The 10,915-nt window shown below is 47.7% G+C and overlaps 1 pseudogene; it reads left to right on the top strand.

Annotated features, from left to right (window-relative positions):
• The first annotated feature begins 1,944 nt into the window (after window positions 1-1,944).
• LOC123040574 (uncharacterized) lies at window positions 1,945-3,339 on the top strand (annotated as a pseudogene).
• Window positions 3,340-10,915: the final 7,576 nt, after the last annotated feature.

Below are 10,915 nucleotides of genomic sequence, written 5' to 3'. Positions count from 1 at the left end.
GCGTCTTTGTGAAAAAAAAAGAAAAAGATGAAACTCATGGGCACTAGCACCCATGATTTATTGATATAGGAAAAGCATCCCTTGTGAGGGACTAGAAATTCGTCCCGACGTGGCTCGAAACCTGGTTACTGGAGACGCCACTGCGCTCTCTTGCCACTAGGCTACAGCCTAGTTCTCGTCTTTGTGAAAATAAAATACATCGTTAACAGGCGCTGTGCCGCCGGTGCTTTGGATCGATCGGTCCACCGCAGCGGTGGCCACCGGAGCCGGCGGCGTGGAGGATCTGCCTGCCCAGCGCGGTTGCGCGGTTGGTTGTGTTTGGGACACGCATTTGGACCCGCTCACCCGCGCTTGGGGTCAGCGGACGGGTACGTCCGTCGTCGTCGTCGAGGAGGGATCACGACATCACGCGATTGTCGCCTACGATCCGTGCTGCCCCCTTGCCTGCCTCCGTGACAGCGAGAGCATACTACTACGATCATATACAAATCAGTAAATAATACTACTATGTTGTTACCTCGTCGGCGAAAAGAGCCCGCAGGGAAGGCGACGGTAAGAAAATGTGTCGTCTGTTGTCCGCACAAAAACAAGGAATAAATCTTGAGGAGATCGATCGCGGGAGCACTGATTAAAGATGGTTCAACGGTCCGTCGTTTTCGGTCAGTCATCAGTGATGAAAAGATATTCGTAATTCCATTCCCTCGCGATGAAGGAAGGATCACTTGCGATCGAAGCAGAATCTCCACCCAAGCAGAGGAATAAAACGAAGGAGAGGAGAGAAATCACAAATCCGGGCCTATCACCCGGCGATCGACCAGCCGACGGCAGGGCGATCTCTTCTAGATCTTCCTCCGAGTGAACTAAACTGCAGACTGCACTGACTGGTGGTGGTGGATGAAATGGACGGGTAAACCTGCATGCTTTCCTTTCCTTTTATGGTGGTGAATGCCTGCCGGATTGGACGCAGGATCAGGATGGAGCAGCGAACAGCCTCCCACTAATCACGCTGCTATGTTCACGTTGTTTCTTCTCTTCTCTCGAACAAAAAGAAGGAAAGGTCGCGCCGGTTCGTTCGTTCGTGCGTCCGTGCACTTGCTAGCGGTTTCCCATTGGAGGGAGCAGTACGACTTTTTCGTTTGCAAAAAGCTGTGTGGTGCGACATGTGCAGGCCGCCGACCGACGGCGAGCACCAGTCGGAATCTCAGGAGCGGCCGCTGCCTGCTGGTTTGCACGTGGTACCGTACATGTACGAGCGAGACGGACGGACCCCGCTCGTCGCTTTGATCCGTACGGACGGTGGAGACGGGTTGGTGGCGGCAGCGGCAGCACTCCAGCGGCATGTGGCATGTGGCACGAAACACACCATCATTGTGCACCGCAGCTCCAGCTGATCGATGAGTAGCAGCGACGTGCGCGGCTAGCGAAAAGTGGGGCATGGATGGGTCAGCTGCTTTGCGGCCGTTGCTGACTAGCTTGACCTGAGTGACCTCCGCGCGTGGAGCGTGCGCGCCGCTTGCCACCGCTGGGCGCGCCAACTGCTCGAGCAGTGCGCGCATGCGTGCCACCGTCGGGCCTGGTCTGGAGACCATGGACGCACACGCGTACGCCTGAGCTGTGTAGATGGTTGGCTCCAGCTCGGCCGAGGGCCCGTCGGGTGACACCGGGACATGCCGAAACCGCGCGCGCGGGCGCCGCCCCGCCATCCCCAGGAGCACGCCGACACCCCCGATGCCGATGCCGATGCCGATGCGCCCACGCGTTTTCCCACCCGTCTCCGGCTATATACACACCTGCCTCGCTCCCCTATTCCAACCCCCTCAACACCTCAACTTCCCTTCCCAAACCGCAGAGACGCACGCACACCATACTCTTCCTCATCCTCCTGTACTACACTCGCACTTTTAACGTGCTTCAGTTCTCACTGATCATCATCTGCCTTGTCGCATGGACGCCATGTCGTGCCTGCCGCCACGACCATCCACGTGGTTCCTCTCGGCCTCCTCGCCCGGGCCGGCCTACTAGTTACTACACCGACGCCGCCATCGCGCGAGCGTTGCACTTCTCCTCCATGCCCGAGTACGAGTACGAGTACGACTACTCCCCCGCGGTCTCCTCCCCGTCCTCCTCCTCGGCGCCCTCCTCCTCGTCCCTCCTTGCGGACTTCCCCGGCGGTGGCAGCTGGTTCGCGTCCACGGCCTCCCCGCCGACGGGATCGCTCGCCTTCGACTCCGTCCTGGTCGCGTCTGACCCGGCGCCGTCCACCCCCGTCAGCGGCGCGGCGAACAAGAGGCGGGTCGTCCTCGGGCCCAACGCAGCGGGCGCCGGGCGGGCCGGGAAGCGTCGGGCGAGGCCGTCGAAGCGCGCGCCGACCACGTACATCAGCACCGACCCGGACAACTTCCGGCTCATGGTGCAGCACGTCACCGGCGTCGAGCCCGAGCCCACGGCAGACGGCAGCGTCCTGCCCTTGTCGACGTTCGATGCCGCGCTGCTGGATTACCCTCCTTTCGACGGCGCGTTCGGGGACGCGCTGCGGCTGCCGTCGGACGTCGACGCGGCGGCGCTCCATCGCCACCACCAACAGCAGCTGGCGCAGCAGCAGCAGCTGTGCTACCCGACGCTGGACTCCTGGAGCGTCATGTACGAGCAGCCAGCTGATCTAGCTCTAGCCGATCGAGCTCCCCTTCCATTTGCCAGGAACCCTGCTGCTCAAGCCGGCAATCGAAACGCTGCGGGGCAAAAACCTGGCAACGCTATGACTTCGCCTAGACGACAGAAGAATATAAGCAGATACTAGTTCACCAACACAGACTCGACACCACACATTATCTCAGACAAGACTAGCTAGGACTAAAGTAAGCATAGCACCACGAATTAGGGACTGTTTGGATGGTTACTAAATCGTACCATGCCAATATTTTGGTCATGACCAAAATATTGGCCTTTGTTTGGATGAAGGCTTCTTTACCAGCTGTAGTACATTTTGTAGTCAAAGTTGTTAAATCCATCGGCAAGCAAAACCTCAACCCTTTTCAAAAAAAGAAGAAGAGCAAAACCTCAACAAAAAAATTGGCAACCAACATCTTGCTAGTGTAATCCTAGGCTCAAAACAAACAGACACTCTCCAACTTCTCTAGCAACAGGATAGAGAAAAGCCAGGTGTTGTAGAGATTCAATTTGATCACAAAAGGAGAAAGAGACCATTTTTTCTCTTCACATCACCTCTCTAGTTATGTCGATGAGTGATCTCGATATCAGAGATCGGAGGGATCCCCTTTTAGAGATTCGGCAATGCGTCGAATGATTCAGATCTTCAGATATGGAGGCTTTGTTTATCCAGATTCACGGCACTAAGAAGGTGTAATACCCTACGTCATGTGTGTGTTCTTGCTGAAATGTGTGTGCATGTTATAAGATTGTTCCTCCCTTCTTGGCTCTGGTTCCTCCATTATATTCTGTCAAGGGAAATCACACGAGCCATTCACTTTTTCCCAAACCGATCTCCTTACCTACCTGCCCAAATGACGCGTGCATCGGGCAAGGGTTGGTAGCGTAATCCTGTAATGACGTGTTGCTGGACATCTACCTACTGTTACAACATATTTCTCCTTAGTGGTTTTGGTGATTGACGACAATGCGATTTACGGACTAATCGTGTGCATTCAGCATTTCAGATATTCTATCATATGACACGAGACGATTTATTCCCCTCAGTGATATAAAGTGAAGACGATTTCTTTTTGGTGTTTCTTTTTCAGTGGAATTGAATCATAGGAAAACCGTACTATTAAGAGGGGGTTCACTTGGGAAAAGCTTGGGCGGAATCAACACGTACACATTCCCATATACCTAATGGAAATATGTCCTAGAGGCAATAATAAAGTTGTTATTATTATATTTCCTTAATCATGATAAAGGTTCATTATTCATGCTATAATTGTATTGATTGGAAACTTAAATACATGTGTGAATACATAGACAAATATCGAGTCCCTAGTGAGCCTCTATTAGACTAGCTCGTTGATCAAAGATGGTTAAGGTTTCCTAACCATGGACATGTGTTGTCACTTGATAACAGGATCACATCATTAGGAGAATGATGTGATGGACAAGACTCATCCGTTAGCTTAGCATATGGTCGTTCAGTTTATTGCTACTTCTTTCTTCAATGTCAAATACATGTTCCTTCGACCATGAAATCATGCAACTCCCGAATACCGGAGGAATACCTTCTATGCTATCAAACGTCACAACGTAACTGGGTGATCATATAGATGCTCTATATGTATCTCCTATGGTGTTTGTTGAGTTGGCATGGATTGACATTGGGATTTGTCACTCCGAGTATCGGAGAGGTATCTCTGGGCCCTCTCGGTAATACACATCATAATAAGCTTGCATGCAAATGACTAAGGAGTTAGTTAGGAGATGATGTATTACTGAACGAGTAAAGAGACTTGACGGTAATGAGATTGAACTAGGTATGAAGATACCGACGATCGAATCTCGGGCAAGTAACATACCAACAGACAAAGGGAATTATGTATGCTGTCATAACAGTTCGATCGATAAAGATCTTCGTAGAATATGTAGGAACCAATACGGGCATCCAGGTTCCGCTATTGGTTATTGACTGGAGAGGTGTCTCGGTCATGTCTACATAGTTCTCGAACACGTAAAGTCCGCACGCTTAACGTTCGTTGACGATATAGTGTTATATGAGTAATATGATTTGGTCACCGAATGTTGTTTGGAGTACCGGATGAGATCACAGACATGACGAGGATCTCCGGAATGGTCCAGAGGTAAAGATTGATATATAGGACGATGATATTCGGACACCAGAAGAGTTTCAGAGTGCACCGGGTAGTCATCGGATTGCCAGAAGGGGTTCCAGGCACCCCTGGGAGGTATATGGGCCATATGGGCCAAAAGTGGGGAGCACACCAGCCCACAAGGGGCTGGCGCACCCCTCCTATGGCACGCGACCTTGGGGAGAAAAGGAAAGAGGGATTCGTCCCCCTGCCTTCCTCTCCTCCCCTTTCCCTTTTCCCCCGGAGCAAATAAGGAGGGGGGGGGGGCTAGGGCAGTAGCCAAAGTAGGATTCATACCTACTTGGGGCACCTCCTAGCTGCTCTCCTCTCCCCCACCTATATATGTGTGGGAGGGGGCGCCACACAAGGCCACGACAATCTCCTAACCGTGTGCGGGGCCCCCTCCACAGTTTTGTCCCTGACTCATATTTCCGAAGTGCTTAGGCGAAGCTCTGCGGAGATAGCATCAACACCATTGTCACCATGTTGTCGTGCTGCCGGAACTCTTCCACTACCTCCCCCATCTTGCTGGATCAAGAAGGCGAGGACATCACCGAGCTGAACGTGGAGGTGTCGTACATTCGGTACTTGATCGGTTGGATCGCTGAGAAGTTCGACTACATCAACCGCGTTACTAAACGCTTCCGCTTATGCTCTATGAGGGTACGTAGCCACACTCTCCCTTCTCGTTGCTATGCATCTCCATGGATAGATCTTGTATGTGCGTAGAAATTTTTATTTTCCATGCAACGTTCCCCATCAGTGGCATCCGAGCCAGGTCTATGCGTGGATGATATGCACAAGTAGACACAAAGGATTGTGGGCGGTGATAGTCATACTACTTACCACCAACGTCTTATTTTGATTCGGCGGTATTGTGGGATGAAGCGGCCTGGACCAACCTTACATGTCCACGCACATGAGACCAGTTCCACCGACTGACATGCAACCTGTTTTGCATAAAGATGGCTGGCGGGTGTCTGTTTCTCTTACTTTAGTTGAATCAAATTTGACTATGACTGGTCCTTGAAGAAGGCTAAAATAACAAACTTGATAAATCACTGTTTTGGTTTTTGTGTAGTTAAGAACGGTTCTTGCTAGATGCTCGTAGCAGCCATGTAAAACTTGCCAACAAAGTAGAGGACGTCTAACTGAAGGAAATATGCCCTAGAGGCAATAATAAAGTTATTATTTATTTCCTTATTTCATGATAAATGTTTATTATTCATGCTAGAATTGTATTAACCGGAAACATAATACATGTGTGAATACATAGACAAACAAAGTGTCACTAGTATGCCTCTACTTGACTAGCTCGTTAATCAAAGATGGTTATGTTTCCTGACCATGAACAATGAGTTGTTATTTGAGTAACGAGGTCACATCATTAGTTGAATGATCTGATTGACATGACCCATTCCATTAGCTTAGCACCTGATCATTTAGTATGTTGCTATTGCTTTCTTCATGACTTATACATGTTCCTATGACTATGAGATTATGCAACTCCCGTTTACCGGAGGAACACTTTGGGTACTACCAAACGTCACAACGTAACTGGGTGATTATAAAGGAGTACTACAGGTGTCTCCAATGGTCGATGTTGGGTTGGCGTATTTCGAGATTAGGATTTGTCACTCCGATTGTCGGAGAGGTATCTCTGGGCCCTCTCGGTAATACACATCACATAAGCCTTGCAAGCATTACAACTAATATGTTAGTTGTGAGATGATGTATTACGGAACGAGTAAAGAGACTTGCCGGTAACGAGATTGAACTAGGTATTGGATACCGACGATCGAATCTCGGGCAAGTAACATACCGATGACAAAGGGAACAACGTATGTTGTTATGCGGTCTGACCGATAAAGATCTTCGTAGAATATGTAGGAGCCAATATGGGCATCCAGGTCCCGCTATTGGTTATTGACCGGAGACATGTCTCGGTCATGTCTACATTGTTCTCGAACCCGTAGGGTCCGCACGCTTAAGGTTACGATGACAGTTATATTATGAGTTTATGCATTTTGATGTACCGAAGGTTCTTCGGAGTCCCGGATGTGATCACGGACATGACGAGGAGTCTCGAAATGGTCGAGACATAAAGATTGATATATTGGAAGCCTATGTTTGGACATCGGAAGTGTTCCGGGTGAAATCGGGATTTTACCGGGTTACCGAGAGGGTTACCGGAACCCCCCGGGAGCTATTTGGGCCATAGTGGGCCTTAGTGGAAAAGAGAAGGGGCTGCCCTAGATGGGCTGCGCCCCCCCTTCCCCTAGTCCTATTAGGACTAGGAGAGGTGGCCGGCCCCCTCCTCCTCTTTTCCCCTCCGAGGAATCCTAGTTGGACTAGGATTGGAGGGGGAATCCTACTCCCAGAAGGAGTAGGACTCTCCTGCGCCTCCCCCCCTTGGCCGGCCAGCCTCCCCTCCTCTCCTCCTTTATATACGGAGGCAGGGGCACCTCTAAACACACAAGTTGACACAAGTTGATCCTCGTGATCGATTCCTTAGCCGTGTGCGGTGCCCCCTGCCACCATATTCCTCGATAATACTGTAGCGGAGTTTAGGCGAAGCCCTGCTGCTGTAGATCATCAAAGATCGTCACCACGCCGTCATGCTGACGAAACTCTTCCCCGACACTTTGCTGGATCGGAGTCCGGGGATCGTCATCGAGCTGAACGTGTTCTCGAACTCGGAGGTGCCGTAGTTTCGGTGCTTGATCGGTTGGATCGTGAAGACGTACGACTACTTCCTCTACGTCGTGTGATTGCTTCCGCAGTCGGTCTGCGTTGGGTACGTAGACAACACTCTCCTCTCGTTGCTATGCATCACATGATCCTGTGTGCGCGTAGGAAAATTTTGAAATTACTACGAAACCCAACAGTGGCATCCGAGCCTAGGTTAATGATGTTGATGTTATATGCACGAGTAGAACACAAGTGAGTTGTGGACGATACAAGTCATACTGCCTACCAGCATGTCATATTTTGGTTCGGCGGTATTGTTGGACGAGACGACCCGGACCAACCTTACGCATACGCTTACGCGAGACCGGTTCCCTCGACGTGCTTTGCACAGAGATGGCTTGCGGGAGACTGCCTCTCCAACTTTAGTTGAACCAAGTATGGCTACGCCCGGTCCTTGAGAAGGTTAAAACGGAGTCTATTTGACAAACTATCGTTGTGGTTTTGATGCGTAGGTGAGATTGGTTCTTACTTAAGCCCGTAGCAGCCACGTAAAACATGCAACAACAAAGTAGAGGACGTCTAACTTGTTTTTGCAGGGCATGTTGTGATGTGATATGGTCAAGGCATGATGCTGAATTTTATTGTATGAGATGATCATGTTTTGTAACCAAGTTATCGGCAACTGGCAGGAGCCATATGGTTGTCGCTTTATTGTATGCAATGCAATCGCGATGTAATGCTTAACTTTATTACTAAACGGTAGTGATAGTCGTGGAAGCATAAGATTGGCGAGACGACAACGATGCTACGATGGAGATCAAGGTGTCGCGCCGGTGACGATGGTGATCATGACGGTGCTTCGAAGATGGAGATCACAAGCACGAGATGATGATGGCCATATCATATCACTTATATTGATTGCATGTGATGTTTATCCTTTTATGCATCTTATCTTGCTTTGATTGACGGTAGCATTATAAGATGATCTCTCACTAAATTATCAAGAAGTGTTCTCCCTGAGTATGCACCGTTGCCAAAGTTCGTCGTGCCCAGACACCACGTGATGATCGGGTGTGATAAGCTCTACGTCCATCTACAACGGGTGCAAGCCAGTTTTGCACACGCAGAATACTCAGGTTAAACTTGACGAGCCTAGCATATGCAGATATGGCCTCGGAACACGGAGACCGAAAGGTCGAGCGTGAATCATATAGTAGATATGATCAACATAATGATGTTCACCATTGAAAACTACTCCATCTCACGTGATGATCGGTTATGGTTTAGTTGATTTGGATCACGTGATCACTTAGAGGATTAGAGGGATGTCTATCTAAGTGGGAGTTCTTTAGTAATATGATTAAATTGAACTTAAATTTATCATGAACTTAGTCCTGGTAGTATTTTGCAAATCATGTTGTAGATCAATAGCTCGCGTTGTTGCTTCCCTGTGTTTATTTTGATATGTTCCTAGAGAAAATTGTGTTGAAAAATGTTAGTAGCAATGTTGCGGATTTGATCCGTGATCTGAGGTTAAATCCTCATTGCTGCACAGAAGAATTATGTCCTTAATGCACCGCTAGGTGACAGACCTATTGCAGGAGCAAATGCAGACGTTATGAACGTTTGGCTAGCTCAATATGATGACTACTTGATAGTTTAAGTGCACCATGCTTAACGGCTTAGAATCGGGACTTCAAAGACGTTTTGAATGTCATGGACCATATGAGATGTTCCAGGAGTTGAAGCTAATATTTCAAGCAAATACCCAAGTTGAGAGATATGAAGTCTCCAACAAGTTCTATAGCTAAAAGATGGAGGAGAATCGCTCAACTAGTGAGCATGTGCTCAGATTGTCTGAATACTACAATCGCTTGAATCAAGTGGGAGTTAATCTTCCAGATAAGATAGTGATTGACAGAATTCTCTAGTCACCATCACCAAGTTAGTAGAACTTCGTGATGAACTATGACATGCAAGGGATAACAGAAACGATTCCCAAGCTCTTCGTAATGCGGAAATTGACGAAGGTAGAAATCGAGAAAAACATCAAGTGTTGATGGTAGACAAGACCACTAGTTTCAAGAAAAGGGACAGAAGGAAGAAGGGGAACTTCAAGAAGAACAGCAAGCAAGTTGTTGCTCAAGTGAAGAAGCCCAAGTCTGATCCTAAGCCTGAGACTAAGTGTTTCTACTGCAAAGGGACTGGTCACTGGAAGCGGATCTACCCCAAGTGATTGGCGGATAAGAAGGATGGCAAAGTGAACATAAGTATATTTGATATACATGTTATTGATGTGTACTTTACTAGTGTTTATCGCAAACCCTCAGTATTTGATACTAGTTCAGTTGCTAAGATTAGTAACTCGAAACGGGAGTTGCAGAATAAACAGAGACTAGTTAAGGGTGAAGTGACGATGTGTGTTGGAAGTGGTTCCAAGATTGATATGATCATCGTCACACACTCCCTATACTTTCGGGATTAGTGTTGAACCTAAATAAGTGTTATTTGGTGTTTGCGTTGAGCATAAATATGATTTGATCATGTTTATTGTAATACGATTATTCATTTAAGTAAGAGAATAAATTGTTATTCTGTTTACATGAATAGAACCTTATATGGTTACACACCCAATGAAAATAGTTTGTTGGATCTCGATCGTAGTGATACACATAATCATAATATTGAAACCAAAAGATGCAAAGTTAATAATGATAAGTGCAACTTGTTTGTAGCACTGCCGTTTAGGTCATATTGGTGTAAAGCGCATGAAGAAACTCCATACTGATGGAATTTTGGAATCACTTGATTATGAATCACTTGATGCTTGCGAACTGTGCCTTTTGGGCAAGATGACTAAAACTCCGTTCTCCGGAACAATGGAACAAGCTACTGACTTATTGGAAATAATACATACCGATGTATGCGATCCAATGAGTGCTGATGCTCGTGGCAAGCATCGTTGTTTTCTGACCTTCACAAGATGATTTGAGCAGATATGGGTATATCTACTTGATGAAACATAAGTCTGAAATAGTTGAAAGGTTCAAAGAATTTCAGAGTGAAGTGGAAAAATCATCGTAACAAGAAAATAAAGTTTCTGCGATCTGATCGCGGAGACAAATATTTGAGTTACGAGTTTGGTCTTCAATTAAAACAATGTGGAATAGTTTCATAGCTCACGCCACCTGGAACACCACATCGTTATGGTGTGTCCGAACGTCGTAACCGCACTTTATTTGATATGGTGCGATCTATGATATCTCTTTACCACTATCGTTTTGGGGTTATGCATTAGAGACAGCTGCATTCACATTTTAAAATAGGGCACCATCTAAAACCGTTGAGACGACACTGTATGAACTATGGTTTAGCAGTAAACCTAACCTGTTGTTTCTTAAAGTTTGGGG

Source organism: Triticum aestivum, chromosome 2B, assembly GCF_018294505.1.
Source record: "Triticum aestivum cultivar Chinese Spring chromosome 2B, IWGSC CS RefSeq v2.1, whole genome shotgun sequence".
In the NCBI taxonomy this organism is placed as follows: Eukaryota; Viridiplantae; Streptophyta; class Magnoliopsida; order Poales; family Poaceae; genus Triticum; species Triticum aestivum.
Note: the sequence above shows the minus strand (reverse complement) of the source record. Positions and strands in the feature narration are given on the sequence as shown.